The sequence below is a fragment of the Dunckerocampus dactyliophorus genome, chromosome 4 (assembly GCF_027744805.1).
Source record: "Dunckerocampus dactyliophorus isolate RoL2022-P2 chromosome 4, RoL_Ddac_1.1, whole genome shotgun sequence".
NCBI classification, from domain to species: domain Eukaryota; kingdom Metazoa; phylum Chordata; class Actinopteri; order Syngnathiformes; family Syngnathidae; genus Dunckerocampus; species Dunckerocampus dactyliophorus.
Window position 1 is genome coordinate 32,380,985 of NC_072822.1, and position 23,685 is coordinate 32,404,669.

General features: G+C 49.0%; 6 non-coding genes and 1 pseudogene across 6 annotated transcripts; 3 read left to right on the forward strand and 4 right to left on the reverse strand.

The window, feature by feature from the left end:
* Positions 1-608: 608 nt before the first annotated feature.
* LOC129180551 (U1 spliceosomal RNA) lies at positions 609-772 on the reverse strand. Its single transcript, XR_008570182.1, has one exon. It is a non-coding gene; the product is annotated as a U1 spliceosomal RNA (small nuclear RNA).
* A 6,784-nt stretch (positions 773-7,556) lies between these two features.
* On the forward strand, positions 7,557-7,760 carry LOC129180646 (U2 spliceosomal RNA; annotated as a pseudogene).
* Positions 7,761-9,742: 1,982 nt separating this feature from the next.
* LOC129180552 (U1 spliceosomal RNA) lies at positions 9,743-9,906 on the reverse strand. The gene has a single exon (XR_008570183.1). It is a non-coding gene; the product is annotated as a U1 spliceosomal RNA (small nuclear RNA).
* A 1,378-nt stretch (positions 9,907-11,284) lies between these two features.
* On the forward strand, positions 11,285-11,475 carry LOC129180607 (U2 spliceosomal RNA). The gene has a single exon (XR_008570233.1). It is a non-coding gene; the product is annotated as a U2 spliceosomal RNA (small nuclear RNA).
* Positions 11,476-13,457: 1,982 nt separating this feature from the next.
* LOC129180696 (U1 spliceosomal RNA) lies at positions 13,458-13,621 on the reverse strand. Its single transcript, XR_008570292.1, has one exon. It is a non-coding gene; the product is annotated as a U1 spliceosomal RNA (small nuclear RNA).
* A 1,378-nt stretch (positions 13,622-14,999) lies between these two features.
* Positions 15,000-15,190, forward strand: LOC129180625 (U2 spliceosomal RNA). The gene has a single exon (XR_008570251.1). It is a non-coding gene; the product is annotated as a U2 spliceosomal RNA (small nuclear RNA).
* Positions 15,191-17,172: 1,982 nt separating this feature from the next.
* LOC129180697 (U1 spliceosomal RNA) lies at positions 17,173-17,336 on the reverse strand. The gene has a single exon (XR_008570293.1). It is a non-coding gene; the product is annotated as a U1 spliceosomal RNA (small nuclear RNA).
* Positions 17,337-23,685: the final 6,349 nt, after the last annotated feature.

The following is a 23,685-nucleotide window of genomic DNA, read 5'->3' on the forward strand; positions in this document are numbered from 1 at the left end:
TTCACCGGTGGGATTGCTCTTCGGTCGTTCGTGTTCAGTGTCGTCACCGAGCAGAGCCGTTAGGTTGGCCTTGCGAGCTGCGGTTTTGAGGATGACTCTGCATCTTCCCTTGTCTCCTGGTAAGCTCGCCGTGTCATGGTTCTTCTTCAAGGGTCTCGCTGCTTTCCTTACTTTCCTTCCTTCCTCCAAGACAGGAAGATCGGAAGCAGTTACCATGGCGCTGGGAAGGCTGCTGACGAGAACGACAGCAATTTGATCTGCTTCGGCTTCAGGTCGATGGTTGTTTCCGACGACCGAATTGGTTGCTGTGTTGAGGTCCACTGTGGGGAGCGGTTCCGGTGTGCCGGTAAAGTTGAGTTCACTTGGCCGACACAGCTTTCTCTGTCCGGGTGAGAATGCTACTGGAGAAATTCTTATTTCACTTTTCCCGCCTGAGTGCAGGCGAGCCTTATTGCTGGGTGGTTGTCATCCGTGGTCGTACAGACCTTCCCAGTAGGCGTTGGAAGTTCTGGGCTCGTCATTCCCCGCTCTTGCGCAAACGGGGATGTGGCCGCAAGCCCAGAAGCTTTGCGCAAGACTGCACCTGCAAGTTGTTTTAAACACGCCATCAGGGGAGAGCGCGAACGCAGTCCCCCACTATCGCAAATTATGCAGTCGAGATTCCCACATTTGGGGAATTCGCAGGGGTCAGCTCAACCCATGTGCAATGGCTGAGCCTCGCCCTGGGTGAACCACCTTCTTGATCATGGTATCTCCCCTGCCAGGTAAGTATGAGTTGGACGAGTCTCACTCAGACGAGACTCTCACACACGCAGCATGCTAAGTGGTGGTGTCATCGGCTGCTTCACAACAAACACACGCACTGGACCTGTGTCCAAGTTCAGCATCTGCCCTTGCGCTCGACGGACGCCACACGTTCGGAGGCACCTCCTACAGCCACGACCGGCCTTGTGATTTTGGACGCTCTGGCCTTCTGGACACTTCCCGGTGGCGTCTCGCCTTCACATCTTTCCCCTGACGCCGCCGTCTCTGCGGTCCAAATGTCAGAAAGTAGAGCAAAAGTGAAGGGCAACAGACAAAGGAAATGTGACATTGTTGTTACCAGAGTTGTTACTTCATTAGCCAGAAGTTTGAGTGCCGCAGCTAGTTTCCACGCAATCTTCTGACGCCGGAGCAATGCATTATGGGAATGCGTTCTGTATTATGCCGCGTCGGCGCTCTCCCGCGATCACATGCACAAGCCAAATGACACTGAAATACTTTTGTAGTTGCTCATACTGGCGATAGGATTAATAAGGACAGTACTCTCGTTATGTCAAAGAGTGAGGCTGTGTTGCACATTCCACTCTTGTGGCTTCATGCTGAGCAAAGACAGCGACAGCAAGTGGCATAGTCCAGTTGCTGCAGGCATTCCACGGGGAGACTGGAGTACTGAGTCCACGTCACTGTTTCAAACATATTCACATTGGACTGTGGCCTCCATTGTGTGCTTACCGAGGACTATTCTGATGTGGCTGAGTAAAATCAGTTTATTGCCGCTTCATGCATAGACCGACGTGCACCGCATGAGCTTCAATAACGAATGGGTCACGAAACACTGGTTTGATATTATGGCTGCAAAACAACACAGGTGCATCTTTTTATTGTTTACAATGTGCGCGCGGGGTTGTCGTTTGGCATCAAAAGTCTTTGGTTCGTTATCTTTCGTGCTTCCAAATAAGTCTCGGAAACGATAGCTCAATTTCAACAGTTGAATGCACCAGGAAGAATGATACACAGCTGCGGGGACTCGTCTTCTAAGCGGGTGCAGGAGCAAGTCCGAGGCACTTCTGGTCAGACGTCTTTTACCTAGCTTTTACCTCCTGTCCTATGCCTCTATGTGTGCCCCGGTGGTCTTAGCTGCTTGGAGCCGCTCGATAATGAGTGTGCAAAAGGGTGTGGAAAAGAAAAGCCAAGGCCGAGTGAAAAGATACAGCGAGTCCACAAGTCTGCTCCGGTCACACTATCTAACATGTGCCAAGAGAGGCGCCTATATGTAACTACATCTAACAGCGTGTTGACGTTTGAGGTCGTCGTGAGTCAGTGTGTGCAACCGGGACTTTAGCTTGTTTTGTCAGAAATGACATGCTCCCCTCTGAGCTTTCAATGCTATCGCTTCTCGGCCTTTTGGCTAAGACTGCGGTCACCTCCTACGGGTGGGGAATTGTATGCTTTTGTGGCATAGGATTCTACCAGTCATTGGGAGGACATTCTTGGCACTTTACAGTGCATTATAACTTTATTGTTTTCACAGCAACTAAAGGTAAGTAAATTTTTTCTAATTGGTTTTTAGTTATTTATCTGTTGTTTTAATTGTATTTATTGCATACTTTTTTCATTTTAGCTGGTGGTGCCTCCATCATGTCGGCTAGCCATGCCGGTATGCGGAGGCACCACAGCGTGCGTTTTACACTCAAGCAAGTGGATGGTGAAGAAGTTGGAATGTCCAGATTGGACTTTTCCCGGAAAATCATCCAACAGACCCTGAAATTCAAACCGGAAGATCTGAATTGCATTTTGACACTGCCTTTTCACAAAGGCTTTGATGTAAGTTTTCAGTCTGCTGCAACTCTGAGAGATTTTTGGCAAAGGTATGAGGATGCTAAACCCCAGTTGTCTGTGTTCAATGTGGAAAAACTGACTGACAATGCTGCTAAAACTGTTATTGTCCGAATGTTTAATGAGACAGTGACCGCAGACGACATTTGTTTTTGGCTGGGAAGATATTGCACGGTTAAAGGCCAGGCTATGAAGGTGAGAGACGAAGACGGCATCTGGAATTGTGCCTGGAGGGTCCCCATCCAACAATGGCAGGACCCTCAGGGCTTCCAGGGCCTGAAACATCTCCCATCGATGATAGTTCTGGGAGAAAACCGAGGCTACATACACTACCAGGGTCAGCCCAAGCTCTGCCGCAAGTGTGGAGAGCACGGGCACCTGGCAGAGGCATGTCAGCAGACTGTGTGTCGAAAATGTAGAGAAATTGGTCACACTTTTGAACAATGTACCAATGGCAGAAGGTGCAACCTCTGTGGAGATTCAAATCATCTCTTCAGAGACTGCCCAAAATCATTTGCCAACAAGCTGAAGGCTGGGAAAGGAAAACAAAATGAGGAAATAGGAGAGGAAAATGTGAGGGCCCAAAAGGCCTCTGAAACTGTTGAAAATTCAAATCTCCCGCCAAAACCTGTGATTGGAGGAGAGGAATCAGGTGAGGCGGGAGAGAGGGCGGAGCCTACAGAAGCCCAGGAAACCACGACTCAAAGTGGCCTGTTGCCAAGTGAGGGGTGCACTCACCTGGACAGCAGCCAAGAAATATCAGAGAGTGTGGAAGAAGACACCATTCCAAATGCCCAAAAGGCCAAAAGACTTGCTTCAGAGCTGTCTTCTGACTCTTCTCTATTATCAGAAAAGAGGGGAAGGCCAGAGGTCCTCTCAGACAGTTCTATGGAGGAGCCGCGGGTCTTCCCCTCAGGCTCACCAAATGAACTGTCCTTTTTAAATATCGTTTTGCAGTCAACCCCAAGGGCGAAGAGGACTTTGAATGATAGACTCCAGGAAAGACCGACACCCAGACGCCGACAGGGAAGGGAGCCCCTCCCCCTCCAGCCCTCACCAACTGGAGTGAAGGAGGAGCTTCATTCACAAGATATTTCTTAGTCACAGTTTAAATTTTAAGTTGTTTTTTTATTCATTTATTTATTTTTTTTAGGCCCTTTTAGTTGTTTATTGGTTTTAAAAAAAAAAAAAAAAAAAAAAAATCATACTTGTGACTCTCACCTTCTCCACCATCAATGTGAGAAGTGTGAAGTCGAAAGTTAGAGCTCAGAGTGTTTTATCCTTCCTTCAAACTTTTAAGTCAGATGTGTTTCTATTACAAGAATGTGGTTTACCCTTTTTAAAAAGCTACAAACAGTGGGAGGAAATGTGGCCACAAACATCCTTATGGAGCGGGTCAAATGAGAACAAAAATGACGGAGTGGCCATTTTAATCAACAACCCCCACGTTACGGTGAAGGGGAGCACCGTGGTGAGAGAGGGACGAGCACTATCAGCACACTTGACTTTTATGGGACAGGATTTTAACCTCTTAAATATTTATGGTTTTAACGAAAAAAATGAAAGGTATGATTTTTTAGAAAACTTGCAGTCCCACATGTTAGGCCGGGTACCTATAGTGGTGGGGGGGGATTTTAATTGCATTTTAAGCAGGAAAGACAGAAGGGGGGCGGGAGAAGATTTTAAAGTTGATAAAACATCGGTTTTATTACAAGCCATGAGTAGGGATTTCAAACTGCACGATTGTTATAAAGCCATGCATCCTAGAGAGGAGGGCTTCACCTGGTTCAGTGGCGACAGCACCAGAGCCTCTCGCATAGATTACATATTCACACGGGATTGGCCACCTACTGATGCTAGATTGACCCCTGTCTTTTTCTCTGATCACCTGATTCTCTCCTGCACTCTCTCACTCCCCTCGGGTGTGGTAGTGGGAAGAGGTCCGTGGAAACTGAATTGCTCCCTGCTGGAAGATCAAGACTTGGTCAGTCAGTACAGGGAGCGGTTCAAGGACTGGCAGACCCTTCAAGACTTGCATGTTTCACGAGCACAGTGGTGGGAAATGGTGAAGTTAAGGACCCGGCTTTTCTTTCAACAAGCAGGACGGAAAAAATCTTACAAAGAAAAAAGATACATGATAGGACTGCAAAAACGCTTACAACGTTATTTTAACTTAACACTAAAAGGGCTGAATTTCAAGGAAGAAATCAAGCAGGTAAAAAATGAAATGGCTACTCTAGCAAAAATCAAAAGTAAAGGTGTTATCTTAAGGAGCAAGGAAAAAGAAATAGAAGAAGGGGAAAAATGCACCCGCTATTTCTTTAAAAAAATCCTAAGCAAGCCAGGAGGTATTTTAAAATTACAAAATAAAGAAGGGCGCATAGTGGAAACAACAACTGAAATAAATGAAACAATAGAACGCTTTTATCAAGAACTCTATGCAACTAAAAATACAAAGCCTGAAGCTATTTTAGAAGTTTTAGGTTTTATTGAAAAATCAGTGAGCGAAAATGTGCTTTTAAAACAGGATTTTACTCTCAAAGAGTTAAATAAATGCGTCGTGGCTTTTAAGAAGGGGAAGTCCCCAGGTGAGGATGGGCTCCCCTTGGAATTTTATTTAACTTTTTGGGATATTTTAGCACCAGAGTTACTCGCTGTTTTTAAGGAATTTGAACAAAGTAGCCGACTACCTGACAGTTTTAGAGTAGGGATAGTGACACTCCTTTATAAGACAAAAGACAAGACCGATCTTAAAAATTGGAGACCTATTACCCTTTTAAACTGTGACTGCAAAATTTTTAGTAAACTTTTAGCGACACGTATGTCCATGTTTTTAGATGACTTGATTGACCCGGATCAAACCTGTGCCATCCCAGGGAGGAAGATCACAGACAGCCTCATGCTGATTCGTGACACCATCTGTCTTGCGAGAGACAGAAACATTCGGTTAGTAGTCCTAAATTTAGACTTTGAGAAAGCCTTTGATCGGGTCTCGCACCAGTACCTTTTTAGGGTACTGCAAAGAATGGGTTTTCCGGAAAGATTCGTAGCGTGGGTGGGACTGCTGTACCGGGATATTACCAGCAAATTTGTGGTTAACGGGAATCTGACAAAAGCAGTCCAAATTAACTGCGGTGTCCGTCAGGGATGCCCGTTATCTGCCCTCCTGTATGTTTTATGTATAGAACCTCTGGCACAGATTTTGAGAAGGGACAGATGGATTAAAGGGGCGACTATTCCAGGGGGACTCGTACCAAAATGTATTTTATATATGGACGATTTGAACATTTTATGCACGGATATTTTATCTGTTAAAAGAGCACTGGACCTGACTGACTTTTATGGACGGGCCTCTGGGTCAAAACTCAATAGAGAAAAGACCCAAGCCCAGTTTTATGGACCCTGGACGGAATCGGAGAAGACGGGACTTCCCCTGACTGTGACACAGACTGACCAAAAAATACTGGGAATTAAATTTGGCAAGGACGGGGGAGGTGAAACAAATTGGGGCGACGTGGTAGGGAAAGTTAGGCAAAGACTGGGGTTTTGGGGACTGAGACAGCTGACCCTGGAAGGAAAGGTTTTAATCATAAAAGCTGTGATTTTACCTTTGCTTTTATTGATCAGCTCTGTTTTTACCCCCAAAAGAAACGTTCTTGTAGACCTGGACCGAGCCATTTTTTACTTCCTTTGGGGCTCCAAGTGGGAGAGAGTGAGGAGAGAAGTCATGAAAAAATCAAAAGGAAAAGGAGGAAAAGGAGTGCCAGACCTCCAAATATTCCTTGGAGCGAGATACACGTCCCTACACCTGATGAGTGCGATGAGCCCATCCAGTAATCCCAAAACAAAAGCGCTGGCACGATACTGGATGGGCTCCTACTTAAGACGGCTCAAACTGATCCCCTTAGATCAAACTGTACCTGTTTCCTTTAATTTACCACCAGCATATGCTTTTATAAGGACCTTTTTAAGACATTTTAATCTGGAAAAAGAAACTTTTGACGTTTTAAAAAATCATCGCTCTGTCGTTTCTGTTGTGCAGGAGCGGGATCCAGTGAGTCCAGTGCGCGGGCTCGCACTCGGCGAGCCCACAGATGTTTGGCGCAACGTCAACCACCCGGCTCTCCCAAACAGACTTCGGGACCTGGCATGGATGGTGGCCCACGAGGTCCTCCCAGTCAGGTCCGTTATGCACTCCCGAGGAATGGCAGCAAACTCAACTTGTCCCCGACCGGGTTGTGGTGCCCCTGAGACGGTGCGGCATCTCCTCTGGGAGTGCAGTGCTGCCAGAGACCTGTGGGCGACAGCCGGCGACCTAAATTTCCCGGACTTGCCAGCAAGGGAGGTCCTAAACGCACAGCTCGTGCTCTATGGGGCGAGCCACCAGAAGTTAAACTGCAAGGAGTTTGAAAAGCAGTGGCTCGCCCTCGCCGCTATCAAAGACGCCATCTGGACCTCCCGCAACTTGCTGGTAAGGAGGCACAGACAGACCCCCCCCGTGGCTGTGATCCGAATGGCTGCAGCGACTCTGACAGCTGCAAGCGGCGGGCCAAGGACACAGTCACAAAGAAGAGTCGTCTGTGCCCACCCGGAGGTGGCACCCGGAGCTTCACAGCAAAGGTCTCGGCAACGACGGCCTGGCTCTCCGGGAGAGGAAGGAGGGAGAAATGAAGAAGGATGAGGGCCTCGGGACGTCCTGGCAGCGTCCTGGAGAATTACTGTCTGGGAGAGTGGGGTGAACTCCCTATTGATAAGGACTCACTGCACTCCTGTGCAACAGACGACACTGAAGCTTATTATGACTTTTTAAAATGGTCTGTATAAATTTTACACATTTTGCTGCCTGCAACACTTTTAATTTTACAGAATTTTTACTGATTTTATTTTTACTTAAATTATTGGTGTTGTAAATAATTGAATTTTAAAAGGCATCTTTAAAAAATGTTTTGAAATGTGGTAAATTTTTTGTAACAGTGACAATAAACATGTTAAAAAAAAAAAAAAAAAAATCTGTTCTTATCAGTTTAATATCTGATATGTCTCCTATCTGGGGACCAAATATTAAATTGCTTTTTGGGACAGGGAGCTGAGCTCGGGGCTTGCGCCGTCCGCTCCACGCATCGACCTGGTATTGCAGTATCTCCGGGAGCGGTGCACTTCTCCTTCTCATGTTGACAGCAAAGGCAGCTTCACGCAGGTCGTTTGACAGCATCCGGCATGTTTTGCCCGATACCGTGCGATGCTCACCAAAGACCAATGAAAGTGTTTACGTTTGGTGCCACCCGAGCAGGTGGCGGTACGCTGTGGAAAATATGCCCTGCGACAGTGTCTGCGCCCTCCGTGGACCCTCTTTGCCTTCCCAGCAGCATCAACACCTTACAAAGGGAGCACAATGCATAAAGCAGCGTGTTCTCCGGCCATGCCTCCTGCACTCTTCCACCGGCTCCTGATACTCGGGTCTCTTGCGCACTTCCCAGGGGCCAGCGGGTGTCGCAGTGATCGACAGCTGGGTGGAATCTGACAAAATGGTCTCGTCTGGTGGAAGCCTTCCGAGTTTCCTCGACAAACCAACCAAGTAAGGGACCGCGGCTTTCCGCCCTCTGTTTTGCTTCTCGCGGTCAGGTGTCGTGGCCCTTCCTTTGCTGGATTTGACATAGAGCCACTTTGGGATAGCCACAGGTGGTTAGAGCCTGTAAAATGCGTGTCTGCTCCTTCGGTTAGGGCTATTTTCTGCTCTGTTGTTTGCGGCTCTGACAGCTCCTAGCTTGGGTTCCAGTGTGCGAAGGCGGTACAAGTGTAGGAACGGGCCAGCGCGGGTAGGTTTACCGTAGACCTCAATGTTGAGGCTTCCATCCATCCCCGGCCGCACTTCACAGTCCGAAGATTGGCAAACCCGCGTGTCATCCACACATCGGAAGCAGTGGCTGTCTTTAGTTCCTGTGCAGGATCCCCGTAGTTTTCTTTCCACGTCTTCCATGTACACGATAGCCACAATGGCTGAGAGCGGTGAGCCCACGGCAGAGCCATGTCTTGGCCTGTAGAAACACATACGGAATTGCAAGCATGTGCCCTTAAGGCACATTTGCAGGAAATCATATACTTGCTCTGGAGTGAGGTTGCTTGTGTCTTGGAGGCTGGAGTGCTACTGTTGCCCTTCTTCTGCCAGTGTCTATTGCTGCAGTGGTGGAGATAGGTGTAAACGGGGAGGTGATGTCGACTCATACCAGGGTCTCTTCCGGAGATAACCTGAGGGTCTGAATCTCATTAGTGAAGTCTGTGGAGCTGTGGACATGGGGTGGGGTACTGCCAAGCAGTGGGGCCAGAATGGTGGCTGGGTATTTGGCAATACTGACCGTGGAAGAGTCGAATCTGCTGGCAACAACAGGCCTGAGTGGACCTCCCGCCTTGTGAATTTTGGGCAGTCCGTAAATGCAAGGTGTGACTTCTCCGGGATGCAGGCGGTAGGTAGCACGTGTGACACTCTACACCGTCCTCTTTTTTCCCGGCCTCTGAAGACATTCCGTGATCTTCTTGTATTCACCGGTGGGATTGCTCTTCGGTCGTTCGTGTTCAGTGTCGTCACCGAGCAGAGCCGTTAGGTTGGCCTTGCGAGCTGCGGTTTTGAGGATGACTCTGCATCTTCCCTTGTCTCCTGGTAAGCTCGCGGTGTCATGGTTCTTCTTCAAGGGTCTCGCTGCTTTCCTTACTTTCCTTCCTTCCTCCAAGACAGGAAGATCGGAAGCAGTTACCATGGCGCTGGGAAGGCTGCTGACGAGAACGACAGCAATTTGATCTGCTTCGGCTTCAGGTCGATGGTTGTTTCCGACGACCGAATTGGTTGCTGTGTTGAGGTCCACTGTGGGGAGCGGTTCCGGTGTGCCGGTAAAGTTGAGTTCACTTGGCCGACACAGCTTTCTCTGTCCGGGTGAGAATGCTACTGGAGAAATTCTTATTTCACTTTTCCCGCCTGAGTGCAGGCGAGCCTTATTGCTGGGTGGTTGTCATCCGTGGTCGTACAGACCTTCCCAGTAGGCGTTGGAAGTTCTGGGCTCGTCATTCCCCGCTCTTGCGCAAACGGGGATGTGGCCGCAAGCCCAGAAGCTTTGCGCAAGACTGCACCTGCAAGTTGTTTTAAACACGCCATCAGGGGAGAGCGCGAACGCAGTCCCCCACTATCGCAAATTATGCAGTCGAGATTCCCACATTTGGGGAATTCGCAGGGGTCAGCTCAACCCATGTGCAATGGCTGAGCCTCGCCCTGGGTGAACCACCTTCTTGATCATGGTATCTCCCCTGCCAGGTAAGTATGAGTTGGACGAGTCTCACTCAGACGAGACTCTCACACACGCAGCATGCTAAGTGGTGGTGTCATCGGCTGCTTCACAACAAACACACGCACTGGACCTGTGTCCAAGTTCAGCATCTGCCCTTGCGCTCGACGGACGCCACACGTTCGGAGGCACCTCCTACAGCCACGACCGGCCTTGTGATTTTGGACGCTCTGGCCTTCTGGACACTTCCCGGTGGCGTCTCGCCTTCACATCTTTCCCCTGACGCCGCCGTCTCTGCGGTCCAAATGTCAGAAAGTAGAGCAAAAGTGAAGGGCAACAGACAAAGGAAATGTGACATTGTTGTTACCAGAGTTGTTACTTCATTAGCCAGAAGTTTGAGTGCCGCAGCTAGTTTCCACGCAATCTTCTGACGCCGGAGCAATGCATTATGGGAATGCGTTCTGTATTATGCCGCGTCGGCGCTCTCCCGCGATCACATGCACAAGCCAAATGACACTGAAATACTTTTGTAGTTGCTCATACTGGCGATAGGATTAATAAGGACAGTACTCTCGTTATGTCAAAGAGTGAGGCTGTGTTGCACATTCCACTCTTGTGGCTTCATGCTGAGCAAAGACAGCGACAGCAAGTGGCATAGTCCAGTTGCTGCAGGCATTCCACGGGGAGACTGGAGTACTGAGTCCACGTCACTGTTTCAAACATATTCACATTGGACTGTGGCCTCCATTGTGTGCTTACCGAGGACTATTCTGATGTGGCTGAGTAAAATCAGTTTATTGCCGCTTCATGCATAGACCGACGTGCACCGCATGAGCTTCAATAACGAATGGGTCACGAAACACTGGTTTGATATTATGGCTGCAAAACAACACAGGTGCATCTTTTTATTGTTTACAATGTGCGCGCGGGGTTGTCGTTTGGCATCAAAAGTCTTTGGTTCGTTATCTTTCGTGCTTCCAAATAAGTCTCGGAAACGATAGCTCAATTTCAACAGTTGAATGCACCAGGAAGAATGATACACAGCTGCGGGGACTCGTCTTCTAAGCGGGTGCAGGAGCAAGTCCGAGGCACTTCTGGTCAGACGTCTTTTACCTAGCTTTTACCTCCTGTCCTATGCCTCTATGTGTGCCCCGGTGGTCTTAGCTGCTTGGAGCCGCTCGATAATGAGTGTGCAAAAGGGTGTGGAAAAGAAAAGCCAAGGCCGAGTGAAAAGATACAGCGAGTCCACAAGTCTGCTCCGGTCACACTATCTAACATGTGCCAAGAGAGGCGCCTATATGTAACTACATCTAACAGCGTGTTGACGTTTGAGGTCGTCGTGAGTCAGTGTGTGCAACCGGGACTTTAGCTTGTTTTGTCAGAAATGACATGCTCCCCTCTGAGCTTTCAATGCTATCGCTTCTCGGCCTTTTGGCTAAGATCAAGTGTAGTATCTGTTCTTATCAGTTTAATATCTGATATGTCTCCTATCTGGGGACCAAATATTAAATTGCTTTTTGGGACAGGGAGCTGAGCTCGGGGCTTGCGCCGTCCGCTCCACGCATCGACCTGGTATTGCAGTATCTCCGGGAGCGGTGCACTTCTCCTTCTCATGTTGACAGCAAAGGCAGCTTCACGCAGGTCGTTTGACAGCATCCGGCATGTTTTGCCCGATACCGTGCGATGCTCACCAAAGACCAATGAAAGTGTTTACGTTTGGTGCCACCCGAGCAGGTGGCGGTACGCTGTGGAAAATATGCCCTGCGACAGTGTCTGCGCCCTCCGTGGACCCTCTTTGCCTTCCCAGCAGCATCAACACCTTACAAAGGGAGCACAATGCATAAAGCAGCGTGTTCTCCGGCCATGCCTCCTGCACTCTTCCACCGGCTCCTGATACTCGGGTCTCTTGCGCACTTCCCAGGGGCCAGCGGGTGTCGCAGTGATCGACAGCTGGGTGGAATCTGACAAAATGGTCTCGTCTGGTGGAAGCCTTCCGAGTTTCCTCGACAAACCAACCAAGTAAGGGACCGCGGCTTTCCGCCCTCTGTTTTGCTTCTCGCGGTCAGGTGTCGTGGCCCTTCCTTTGCTGGATTTGACATAGAGCCACTTTGGGATAGCCACAGGTGGTTAGAGCCTGTAAAATGCGTGTCTGCTCCTTCGGTTAGGGCTATTTTCTGCTCTGTTGTTTGCGGCTCTGACAGCTCCTAGCTTGGGTTCCAGTGTGCGAAGGCGGTACAAGTGTAGGAACGGGCCAGCGCGGGTAGGTTTACCGTAGACCTCAATGTTGAGGCTTCCATCCATCCCCGGCCGCACTTCACAGTCCGAAGATTGGCAAACCCGCGTGTCATCCACACATCGGAAGCAGTGGCTGTCTTTAGTTCCTGTGCAGGATCCCCGTAGTTTTCTTTCCACGTCTTCCATGTACACGATAGCCACAATGGCTGAGAGCGGTGAGCCCACGGCAGAGCCATGTCTTGGCCTGTAGAAACACATACGGAATTGCAAGCATGTGCCCTTAAGGCACATTTGCAGGAAATCATATACTTGCTCTGGAGTGAGGTTGCTTGTGTCTTGGAGGCTGGAGTGCTACTGTTGCCCTTCTTCTGCCAGTGTCTATTGCTGCAGTGGTGGAGATAGGTGTAAACGGGGAGGTGATGTCGACTCATACCAGGGTCTCTTCCGGAGATAACCTGAGGGTCTGAATCTCATTAGTGAAGTCTGTGGAGCTGTGGACATGGGGTGGGGTACTGCCAAGCAGTGGGGCCAGAATGGTGGCTGGGTATTTGGCAATACTGACCGTGGAAGAGTCGAATCTGCTGGCAACAACAGGCCTGAGTGGACCTCCCGCCTTGTGAATTTTGGGCAGTCCGTAAATGCAAGGTGTGACTTCTCCGGGATGCAGGCGGTAGGTAGCACGTGTGACACTCTACACCGTCCTCTTTTTTCCCGGCCTCTGAAGACATTCCGTGATCTTCTTGTATTCACCGGTGGGATTGCTCTTCGGTCGTTCGTGTTCAGTGTCGTCACCGAGCAGAGCCGTTAGGTTGGCCTTGCGAGCTGCGGTTTTGAGGATGACTCTGCATCTTCCCTTGTCTCCTGGTAAGCTCGCCGTGTCATGGTTCTTCTTCAAGGGTCTCGCTGCTTTCCTTACTTTCCTTCCTTCCTCCAAGACAGGAAGATCGGAAGCAGTTACCATGGCGCTGGGAAGGCTGCTGACGAGAACGACAGCAATTTGATCTGCTTCGGCTTCAGGTCGATGGTTGTTTCCGACGACCGAATTGGTTGCTGTGTTGAGGTCCACTGTGGGGAGCGGTTCCGGTGTGCCGGTAAAGTTGAGTTCACTTGGCCGACACAGCTTTCTCTGTCCGGGTGAGAATGCTACTGGAGAAATTCTTATTTCACTTTTCCCGCCTGAGTGCAGGCGAGCCTTATTGCTGGGTGGTTGTCATCCGTGGTCGTACAGACCTTCCCAGTAGGCGTTGGAAGTTCTGGGCTCGTCATTCCCCGCTCTTGCGCAAACGGGGATGTGGCCGCAAGCCCAGAAGCTTTGCGCAAGACTGCACCTGCAAGTTGTTTTAAACACGCCATCAGGGGAGAGCGCGAACGCAGTCCCCCACTATCACAAATTATGCAGTCGAGATTCCCACATTTGGGGAATTCGCAGGGGTCAGCTCAACCCATGTGCAATGGCTGAGCCTCGCCCTGGGTGAACCACCTTCTTGATCATGGTATCTCCCCTGCCAGGTAAGTATGAGTTGGACGAGTCTCACTCAGACGAGACTCTCACACACGCAGCATGCTAAGTGGTGGTGTCATCGGCTGCTTCACAACAAACACACGCACTGGACCTGTGTCCAAGTTCAGCATCTGCCCTTGCGCTCGACGGACGCCACACGTTCGGAGGCACCTCCTACAGCCACGACCGGCCTTGTGATTTTGGACGCTCTGGCCTTCTGGACACTTCCCGGTGGCGTCTCGCCTTCACATCTTTCCCCTGACGCCGCCGTCTCTGCGGTCCAAATGTCAGAAAGTAGAGCAAAAGTGAAGGGCAACAGACAAAGGAAATGTGACATTGTTGTTACCAGAGTTGTTACTTCATTAGCCAGAAGTTTGAGTGCCGCAGCTAGTTTCCACGCAATCTTCTGACGCCGGAGCAATGCATTATGGGAATGCGTTCTGTATTATGCCGCGTCGGCGCTCTCCCGCGATCACATGCACAAGCCAAATGACACTGAAATACTTTTGTAGTTGCTCATACTGGCGATAGGATTAATAAGGACAGTACTCTCGTTATGTCAAAGAGTGAGGCTGTGTTGCACATTCCACTCTTGTGGCTTCATGCTGAGCAAAGACAGCGACAGCAAGTGGCATAGTCCAGTTGCTGCAGGCATTCCACGGGGAGACTGGAGTACTGAGTCCACATCACTGTTTCAAACATATTCACATTGGACTGTGGCCTCCATTGTGTGCTTACCGAGGACTATTCTGATGTGGCTGAGTAAAATCAGTTTATTGCCGCTTCATGCATAGACCGACGTGCACCGCATGAGCTTCAATAACGAATGGGTCACGAAACACTGGTTTGATATTATGGCTGCAAAACAACACAGGTGCATCTTTTTATTGTTTACAATGTGCGCGCGGGGTTGTCGTTTGGCATCAAAAGTCTTTGGTTCGTTATCTTTCGTGCTTCCAAATAAGTCTCGGAAACGATAGCTCAATTTCAACAGTTGAATGCACCAGGAAGAATGATACACAGCTGCGGGGACTCGTCTTCTAAGCGGGTGCAGGAGCAAGTCCGAGGCACTTCTGGTCAGACGTCTTTTACCTAGCTTTTACCTCCTGTCCTATGCCTCTATGTGTGCCCCGGTGGTCTTAGCTGCTTGGAGCCGCTCGATAATGAGTGTGCAAAAGGGTGTGGAAAAGAAAAGCCAAGGCCGAGTGAAAAGATACAGCGAGTCCACAAGTCTGCTCCGGTCACACTATCTAACATGTGCCAAGAGAGGCGCCTATATGTAACTACATCTAACAGCGTGTTGACGTTTGAGGTCGTCGTGAGTCAGTGTGTGCAACCGGGACTTTAGCTTGTTTTGTCAGAAATGACATGCTCCCCTCTGAGCTTTCAATGCTATCGCTTCTCGGCCTTTTGGCTAAGATCAAGTGTAGTATCTGTTCTTATCAGTTTAATATCTGATATGTCTCCTATCTGGGGACCAAATATTAAATTGCTTTTTGGGACAGGGAGCTGAGCTCGGGGCTTGCGCCGTCCGCTCCACGCATCGACCTGGTATTGCAGTATCTCCGCGAGCGGTGCACTTCTCCTTCTCATGTTGACAGCAAAGGCAGCTTCACGCAGGTCGTTTGACAGCATCCGGCATGTTTTGCCCGATACCGTGCGATGCTCACCAAAGACCAATGAAAGTGTTTACGTTTGGTGCCACCCGAGCAGGTGGCGGTACGCTGTGGAAAATATGCCCTGCGACAGTGTCTGCGCCCTCCGTGGACCCTCTTTGCCTTCCCAGCAGCATCAACACCTTACAAAGGGAGCACAATGCATAAAGCAGCGTGTTCTCCGGCCATGCCTCCTGCACTCTTCCACCGGCTCCTGATACTCGGGTCTCTTGCGCACTTCCCAGGGGCCAGCGGGTGTCGCAGTGATCGACAGCTGGGTGGAATCTGACAAAATGGTCTCGTCTGGTGGAAGCCTTCCGAGTTTCCTCGACAAACCAACCAAGTAAGGGACCGCGGCTTTCCGCCCTCTGTTTTGCTTCTCGCGGTCAGGTGTCGTGGCCCTTCCTTTGCTGGATTTGACATAGAGCCACTTTGGGATAGCCACAGGTGGTTAGAGCCTGTAAAATGCGTGTCTGCTCCTTCGGTTAGGGCTATTTTCTGCTCTGTTGTTTGCGGCTCTGACAGCTCCTAGCTTGGGTTCCAGTGTGCGAAGGCGGTACAAGTGTAGGAACGGGCCAGCGCGGGTAGGTTTACCGTAGACCTCAATGTTGAGGCTTCCATCCATCCCCGGCCGCACTTCACAGTCCGAAGATTGGCAAACCCGCGTGTCATCCACACATCGGAAGCAGTGGCTGTCTTTAGTTCCTGTGCAGGATCCCCGTAGTTTTCTTTCCACGTCTTCCATGTACACGATAGCCACAATGGCTGAGAGCGGTGAGCCCACGGCAGAGCCATGTCTTGGCCTGTAGAAACACATACGGAATTGCAAGCATGTGCCCTTAAGGCACATTTGCAGGAAATCATATACTTGCTCTGGAGTGAGGTTGCTTGTGTCTTGGAGGCTGGAGTGCTACTGTTGCCCTTCTTCTGCCAGTGTCTATTGCTGCAGTGGTGGAGATAGGTGTAAACGGGGAGGTGATGTCGACTCATACCAGGGTCTCTTCCGGAGATAACCTGAGGGTCTGAATCTCATTAGTGAAGTCTGTGGAGCTGTGGACATGGGGTGGGGTACTGCCAAGCAGTGGGGCCAGAATGGTGGCTGGGTATTTGGCAATACTGACCGTGGAAGAGTCGAATCTGCTGGCAACAACAGGCCTGAGTGGACCTCCCGCCTTGTGAATTTTGGGCAGTCCGTAAATGCAAGGTGTGACTTCTCCGGGATGCAGGCGGTAGGTAGCACGTGTGACACTCTACACCGTCCTCTTTTTTCCCGGCCTCTGAAGACATTCCGTGATCTTCTTGTATTCACCGGTGGGATTGCTCTTCGGTCGTTCGTGTTCAGTGTCGTCACCGAGCAGAGCCGTTAGGTTGGCCTTGCGAGCTGCGGTTTTGAGGATGACTCTGCATCTTCCCTTGTCTCCTGGTAAGCTCGCCGTGTCATGGTTCTTCTTCAAGGGTCTCGCTGCTTTCCTTACTTTCCTTCCTTCCTCCAAGACAGGAAGATCGGAAGCAGTTACCATGGCGCTGGGAAGGCTGCTGACGAGAACGACAGCAATTTGATCTGCTTCGGCTTCAGGTCGATGGTTGTTTCCGACGACCGAATTGGTTGCTGTGTTGAGGTCCACTGTGGGGAGCGGTTCCGGTGTGCCGGTAAAGTTGAGTTCACTTGGCCGACACAGCTTTCTCTGTCCGGGTGAGAATGCTACTGGAGAAATTCTTATTTCACTTTTCCCGCCTGAGTGCAGGCGAGCCTTATTGCTGGGTGGTTGTCATCCGTGGTCGTACAGACCTTCCCAGTAGGCGTTGGAAGTTCTGGGCTCGTCATTCCCCGCTCTTGCGCAAACGGGGATGTGGCCGCAAGCCCAGAAGCTTTGCGCAAGACTGCACCTGCAAGTTGTTTTAAACACGCCATCAGGGGAGAGCGCGAACGCAGTCCCCCACTATCACAAATTATGCAGTCGAGATTCCCACATTTGGGGAATTCGCAGGGGTCAGCTCAACCCATGTGCAATGGCTGAGCCTCGCCCTGGGTGAACCACCTTCTTGATCATGGTATCTCCCCTGCCAGGTAAGTATGAGTTGGACGAGTCTCACTCAGACGAGACTCTCACACACGCAGCATGCTAAGTGGTGGTGTCATCGGCTGCTTCACAACAAACACACGCACTGGACCTGTGTCCAAGTTCAGCATCTGCCCTTGCGCTCGACGGACGCCACACGTTCGGAGGCACCTCCTACAGCCACGACCGGCCTTGTGATTTTGGACGCTCTGGCCTTCTGGACACTTCCCGGTGGCGTCTCGCCTTCACATCTTTCCCCTGACGCCGCCGTCTCTGCGGTCCAAATGTCAGAAAGTAGAGCAAAAGTGAAGGGCAACAGACAAAGGAAATGTGACATTGTTGTTACCAGAGTTGTTACTTCATTAGCCAGAAGTTTGAGTGCCGCAGCTAGTTTCCACGCAATCTTCTGACGCCGGAGCAATGCATTATGGGAATGCGTTCTGTATTATGCCGCGTCGGCGCTCTCCCGCGATCACATGCACAAGCCAAATGACACTGAAATACTTTTGTAGTTGCTCATACTGGCGATAGGATTAATAAGGACAGTACTCTCGTTATGTCAAAGAGTGAGGCTGTGTTGCACATTCCACTCTTGTGGCTTCATGCTGAGCAAAGACAGCGACAGCAAGTGGCATAGTCCAGTTGCTGCAGGCATTCCACGGGGAGACTGGAGTACTGAGTCCACGTCACTGTTTCAAACATATTCACATTGGACTGTGGCCTCCATTGTGTGCTTACCGAGGACTATTCTGATGTGGCTGAGTAAAATCAGTTTATTGCCGCTTCATGCATAGACCGACGTGCACCGCATGAGCTTCAATAACGAATGGGTCACGAAACACTGGTTTGATATTATGGCTGCAAAACAACACAGGTGCATCTTTTTATTGTTTACAATGTGCGCGCGGGGTTGTCGTTTGGCATCAAAAGTCTTTGGTTCGTTATCTTTCGTGCTTCCAAATAAGTCTCGGAAACGATAGCTCAATTTCAACAGTTGAATGCACCAGGAAGAATGATACACAGCTGCGGGGACTCGTCTTCTAAGCGGGTGCAGGAGCAAGTCCGAGGCACTTCTGGTCAGACGTCTTTTACCTAGCTTTTACCTCCTGTCCTATGCCTCTATGTGTGCCCCGGTGGTCTTAGCTGCTTGGAGCCGCTCGATAATGAGTGTGCAAAAGGGTGTGGAAAAGAAAAGCCAAGGCCGAGTGAAAAGATACAGCGAGTCCACAAGTCTGCTCCGGTCACACTATCTAACATGTGCCAAGAGAGGCGCCTATATGTAACTACATCTAACAGCGTGTTGACGTTTGAGGTCGTCGTGAGTCAGTGTGTGCAACCGGGACTTTAGCTTGTTTTGTCAGAAATGACATGCTCCCCTCTGAGCTTTCAATGCTATCGCTTCTCGGCCTTTTGGCTAAGACTGCGGTCACCTCCTACGGGTGGGGAATTGTATGCTTTTGTGGCATAGGATTCTGCCAGTCATTGGGAGGACATTCTTGGCACTTTACAGTGCATTATAACTTTATTGTTTTCACAGCAACTAAAGGTAAGTAAATTTTTTCTAATTGGTTTTTAGTTATTTATCTGTTGTTTTAATTGTATTTATTGCATACTTTTTTCATTTTAGCTGGTGGTGCCTCCATCATGTCGGCTAGCCATGCCGGTATGCGGAGGCACCACAGCGTGCGTTTTACACTCAAGCAAGTGGATGGTGAAGAAGTTGGAATGTCCAGACTGGACTTTTCCCGGAAAATCATCCAACAGACCCTGAAATTCAAACCGGAAGATCTGAATTGCATTTTGACACTGCCTTTTCACAAAGGCTTTGATGTAAGTTTTCAGTCTGCTGCAACTCTGAGAGATTTTTGGCAAAGGTATGAGGATGCTAAACCCCAGTTGTCTGTGTTCAATGTGGAAAAACTGACTGACAATGCTGCTAAAACTGTTATTGTCCGAATGTTTAATGAGACAGTGACCGCAGACGACATTTGTTTTTGGCTGGGAAGATATTGCACGGTTAAAGGCCAGGCTATGAAGGTGAGAGACGAAGACGGCATCTGGAATTGTGCCTGGAGGGTCCCCATCCAACAATGGCAGGACCCTCAGGGCTTCCAGGGCCTGAAACATCTCCCATCGATGATAGTTCTGGGAGAAAACCGAGGCTACATACACTACCAGGGTCAGCCCAAGCTCTGCCGCAAGTGTGGAGAGCACGGGCACCTGGCAGAGGCATGTCAGCAGACTGTGTGTCGAAAATGTAGAGAAATTGGTCACACTTTTGAACAATGTACCAATGGCAGAAGGTGCAACCTCTGTGGAGATTCAAATCATCTCTTCAGAGACTGCCCAAAATCATTTGCCAACAAGCTGAAGGCTGGGAAAGGAAAACAAAATGAGGAAATAGGAGAGGAAAATGTGAGGGCCCAAAAGGCCTCTGAAACTGTTGAAAATTCAAATCTCCCGCCAAAACCTGTGATTGGAGGAGAGGAATCAGGTGAGGCGGGAGAGAGGGCGGAGCCTACAGAAGCCCAGGAAACCACGACTCAAAGTGGCCTGTTGCCAAGTGAGGGGTGCACTCACCTGGACAGCAGCCAAGAAATATCAGAGAGTGTGGAAGAAGACACCATTCCAAATGCCCAAAAGGCCAAAAGACTTGCTTCAGAGCTGTCTTCTGACTCTTCTCTATTATCAGAAAAGAGGGGAAGGCCAGAGGTCCTCTCAGACAGTTCTATGGAGGAGCCGCGGGTCTTCCCCTCAGGCTCACCAAATGAACTGTCCTTTTTAAATATCGTTTTGCAGTCAACCCCAAGGGCGAAGAGGACTTTGAATGATAGACTCCAGGAAAGACCGACACCCAGACGCCGACAGGGAAGGGAGCCCCTCCCCCTCCAGCCCTCACCAACTGGAGTGAAGGAGGAGCTTCATTCACAAGATATTTCTTAGTCACAGTTTAAATTTTAAGTTGTTTTTTTATTCATTTATTTATTTTTTTTAGGCCCTTTTAGTTGTTTATTGGTTTTAAAAAAAAAAAAAAAAAAAAAAAAAAAAAATCATACTTGTGACTCTCACCTTCTCCACCATCAATGTGAGAAGTGTGAAGTCGAAAGTTAGAGCTCAGAGTGTTTTATCCTTCCTTCAAACTTTTAAGTCAGATGTGTTTCTATTACAAGAATGTGGTTTACCCTTTTTAAAAAGCTACAAACAGTGGGAGGAAATGTGGCCACAAACATCCTTATGGAGCGGGTCAAATGAGAACAAAAATGACGGAGTGGCCATTTTAATCAACAACCCCCACGTTACGGTGAAGGGGAGCACCGTGGTGAGAGAGGGACGAGCACTATCAGCACACTTGACTTTTATGGGACAGGATTTTAACCTCTTAAATATTTATGGTTTTAACGAAAAAAATGAAAGGTATGATTTTTTAGAAAACTTGCAGTCCCACATGTTAGGCCGGGTACCTATAGTGGTGGGGGGGGATTTTAATTGCATTTTAAGCAGGAAAGACAGAAGGGGGGCGGGAGAAGATTTTAAAGTTGATAAAACATCGGTTTTATTACAAGCCATGAGTAGGGATTTCAAACTGCACGATTGTTATAAAGCCATGCATCCTAGAGAGGAGGGCTTCACCTGGTTCAGTGGCGACAGCACCAGAGCCTCTCGCATAGATTACATATTCACACGGGATTGGCCACCTACTGATGCTAGATTGACCCCTGTCTTTTTCTCTGATCACCTGATTCTCTCCTGCACTCTCTCACTCCCCTCGGGTGTGGTAGTGGGAAGAGGTCCGTGGAAACTGAATTGCTCCCTGCTGGAAGATCAAGACTTGGTCAGTCAGTACAGGGAGCGGTTCAAGGACTGGCAGACCCTTCAAGACTTGCATGTTTCACGAGCACAGTGGTGGGAAATGGTGAAGTTAAGGACCCGGCTTTTCTTTCAACAAGCAGGACGGAAAAAATCTTACAAAGAAAAAAGATACATGATAGGACTGCAAAAACGCTTACAACGTTATTTTAACTTAACACTAAAAGGGCTGAATTTCAAGGAAGAAATCAAGCAGGTAAAAAATGAAATGGCTACTCTAGCAAAAATCAAAAGTAAAGGTGTTATCTTAAGGAGCAAGGAAAAAGAAATAGAAGAAGGGGAAAAATGCACCCGCTATTTCTTTAAAAAAATCCTAAGCAAGCCAGGAGGTATTTTAAAATTACAAAATAAAGAAGGGCGCATAGTGGAAACAACAACTGAAATAAATGAAACAATAGAACGCTTTTATCAAGAACTCTATGCAACTAAAAATACAAAGCCTGAAGCTATTTTAGAAGTTTTAGGTTTTATTGAAAAATCAGTGAGCGAAAATGTGCTTTTAAAACAGGATTTTACTCTCAAAGAGTTAAATAAATGCGTCGTGGCTTTTAAGAAGGGGAAGTCCCCAGGTGAGGATGGGCTCCCCTTGGAATTTTATTTAACTTTTTGGGATATTTTAGCACCAGAGTTACTCGCTGTTTTTAAGGAATTTGAACAAAGTAGCCGACTACCTGACAGTTTTAGAGTAGGGATAGTGACACTCCTTTATAAGACAAAAGACAAGACCGATCTTAAAAATTGGAGACCTATTACCCTTTTAAACTGTGACTGCAAAATTTTTAGTAAACTTTTAGCGACACGTATGTCCATGTTTTTAGATGACTTGATTGACCCGGATCAAACCTGTGCCATCCCAGGGAGGAAGATCACAGACAGCCTCATGCTGATTCGTGACACCATCTGTCTTGCGAGAGACAGAAACATTCGGTTAGTAGTCCTAAATTTAGACTTTGAGAAAGCCTTTGATCGGGTCTCGCACCAGTACCTTTTTAGGGTACTGCAAAGAATGGGTTTTCCGGAAAGATTCGTAGCGTGGGTGGGACTGCTGTACCGGGATATTACCAGCAAATTTGTGGTTAACGGGAATCTGACAAAAGCAGTCCAAATTAACTGCGGTGTCCGTCAGGGATGCCCGTTATCTGCCCTCCTGTATGTTTTATGTATAGAACCTCTGGCACAGATTTTGAGAAGGGACAGATGGATTAAAGGGGCGACTATTCCAGGGGGACTCGTACCAAAATGTATTTTATATATGGACGATTTTAACATTTTATGCACGGATATTTTATCTGTTAAAAGAGCACTGGACCTGACTGACTTTTATGGACGGGCCTCTGGGTCAAAACTAAATAGAGAAAAGACCCAAGCCCAGTTTTATGGACCCTGGACGGAATCGGAGAAGACGGGACTTCCCCTGACTGTGACACAGACTGACCAAAAAATACTGGGAATTAAATTTGGCAAGGACGGGGGAGGTGAAACAAATTGGGGCGACGTGGTAGGGAAAGTTAGGCAAAGACTGGGGTTTTGGGGACTGAGACAGCTGACCCTGGAAGGAAAGGTTTTAATCATAAAAGCTGTGATTTTACCTCTGCTTTTATTGATCAGCTCTGTTTTTACCCCCAAAAGAAACGTTCTTGTAGACCTGGACCGAGCCATTTTTTACTTCCTTTGGGGCTCCAAGTGGGAGAGAGTGAGGAGAGAAGTCATGAAAAAAATCAAAAGGAAAAGGAGGAAAAGGAGTGCCAGACCTCCAAATATTCCTTGGAGCGAGATACACGTCCCTACACCTGATGAGTGCGATGAGCCCATCCAGTAATCCCAAAACAAAAGCGCTGGCACGATACTGGATGGGCTCCTACTTAAGACGGCTCAAACTGATCCCCTTAGATCAAACTGTACCTGTTTCCTTTAATTTACCACCAGCATATGCTTTTATAAGGACCTTTTTAAGACATTTTAATCTGGAAAAAGAAACTTTTGACGTTTTAAAAAATCATCGCTCTGTCGTTTCTGTTGTGCAGGAGCGGGATCCAGTGAGTCCAGTGCGCGGGCTCGCACTCGGCGAGCCCACAGATGTTTGGCGCAACGTCAACCACCCGGCTCTCCCAAACAGACTTCGGGACCTGGCATGGATGGTGGCTCACGAGGTCCTCCCAGTCAGGTCCGTTATGCACTCCCGAGGAATGGCAGCAAACTCAACTTGTCCCCGACCGGGTTGTGGTGCCCCTGAGACGGTGCGGCATCTCCTCTGGGAGTGCAGTGCTGCCAGAGACCTGTGGGCGACAGCCGGCGACCTAAATTTCCCGGACTTGCCAGCAAGGGAGGTCCTAAACGCACAGCTCGTGCTCTATGGGGCGAGCCACCAGAAGTTAAACTGCAAGGAGTTTGAAAAGCAGTGGCTCGCCCTCGCCGCTATCAAAGACGCCATCTGGACCTCCCGCAACTTGCTGGTAAGGAGGCACAGACAGACCCCCCCCGTGGCTGTGATCCGAATG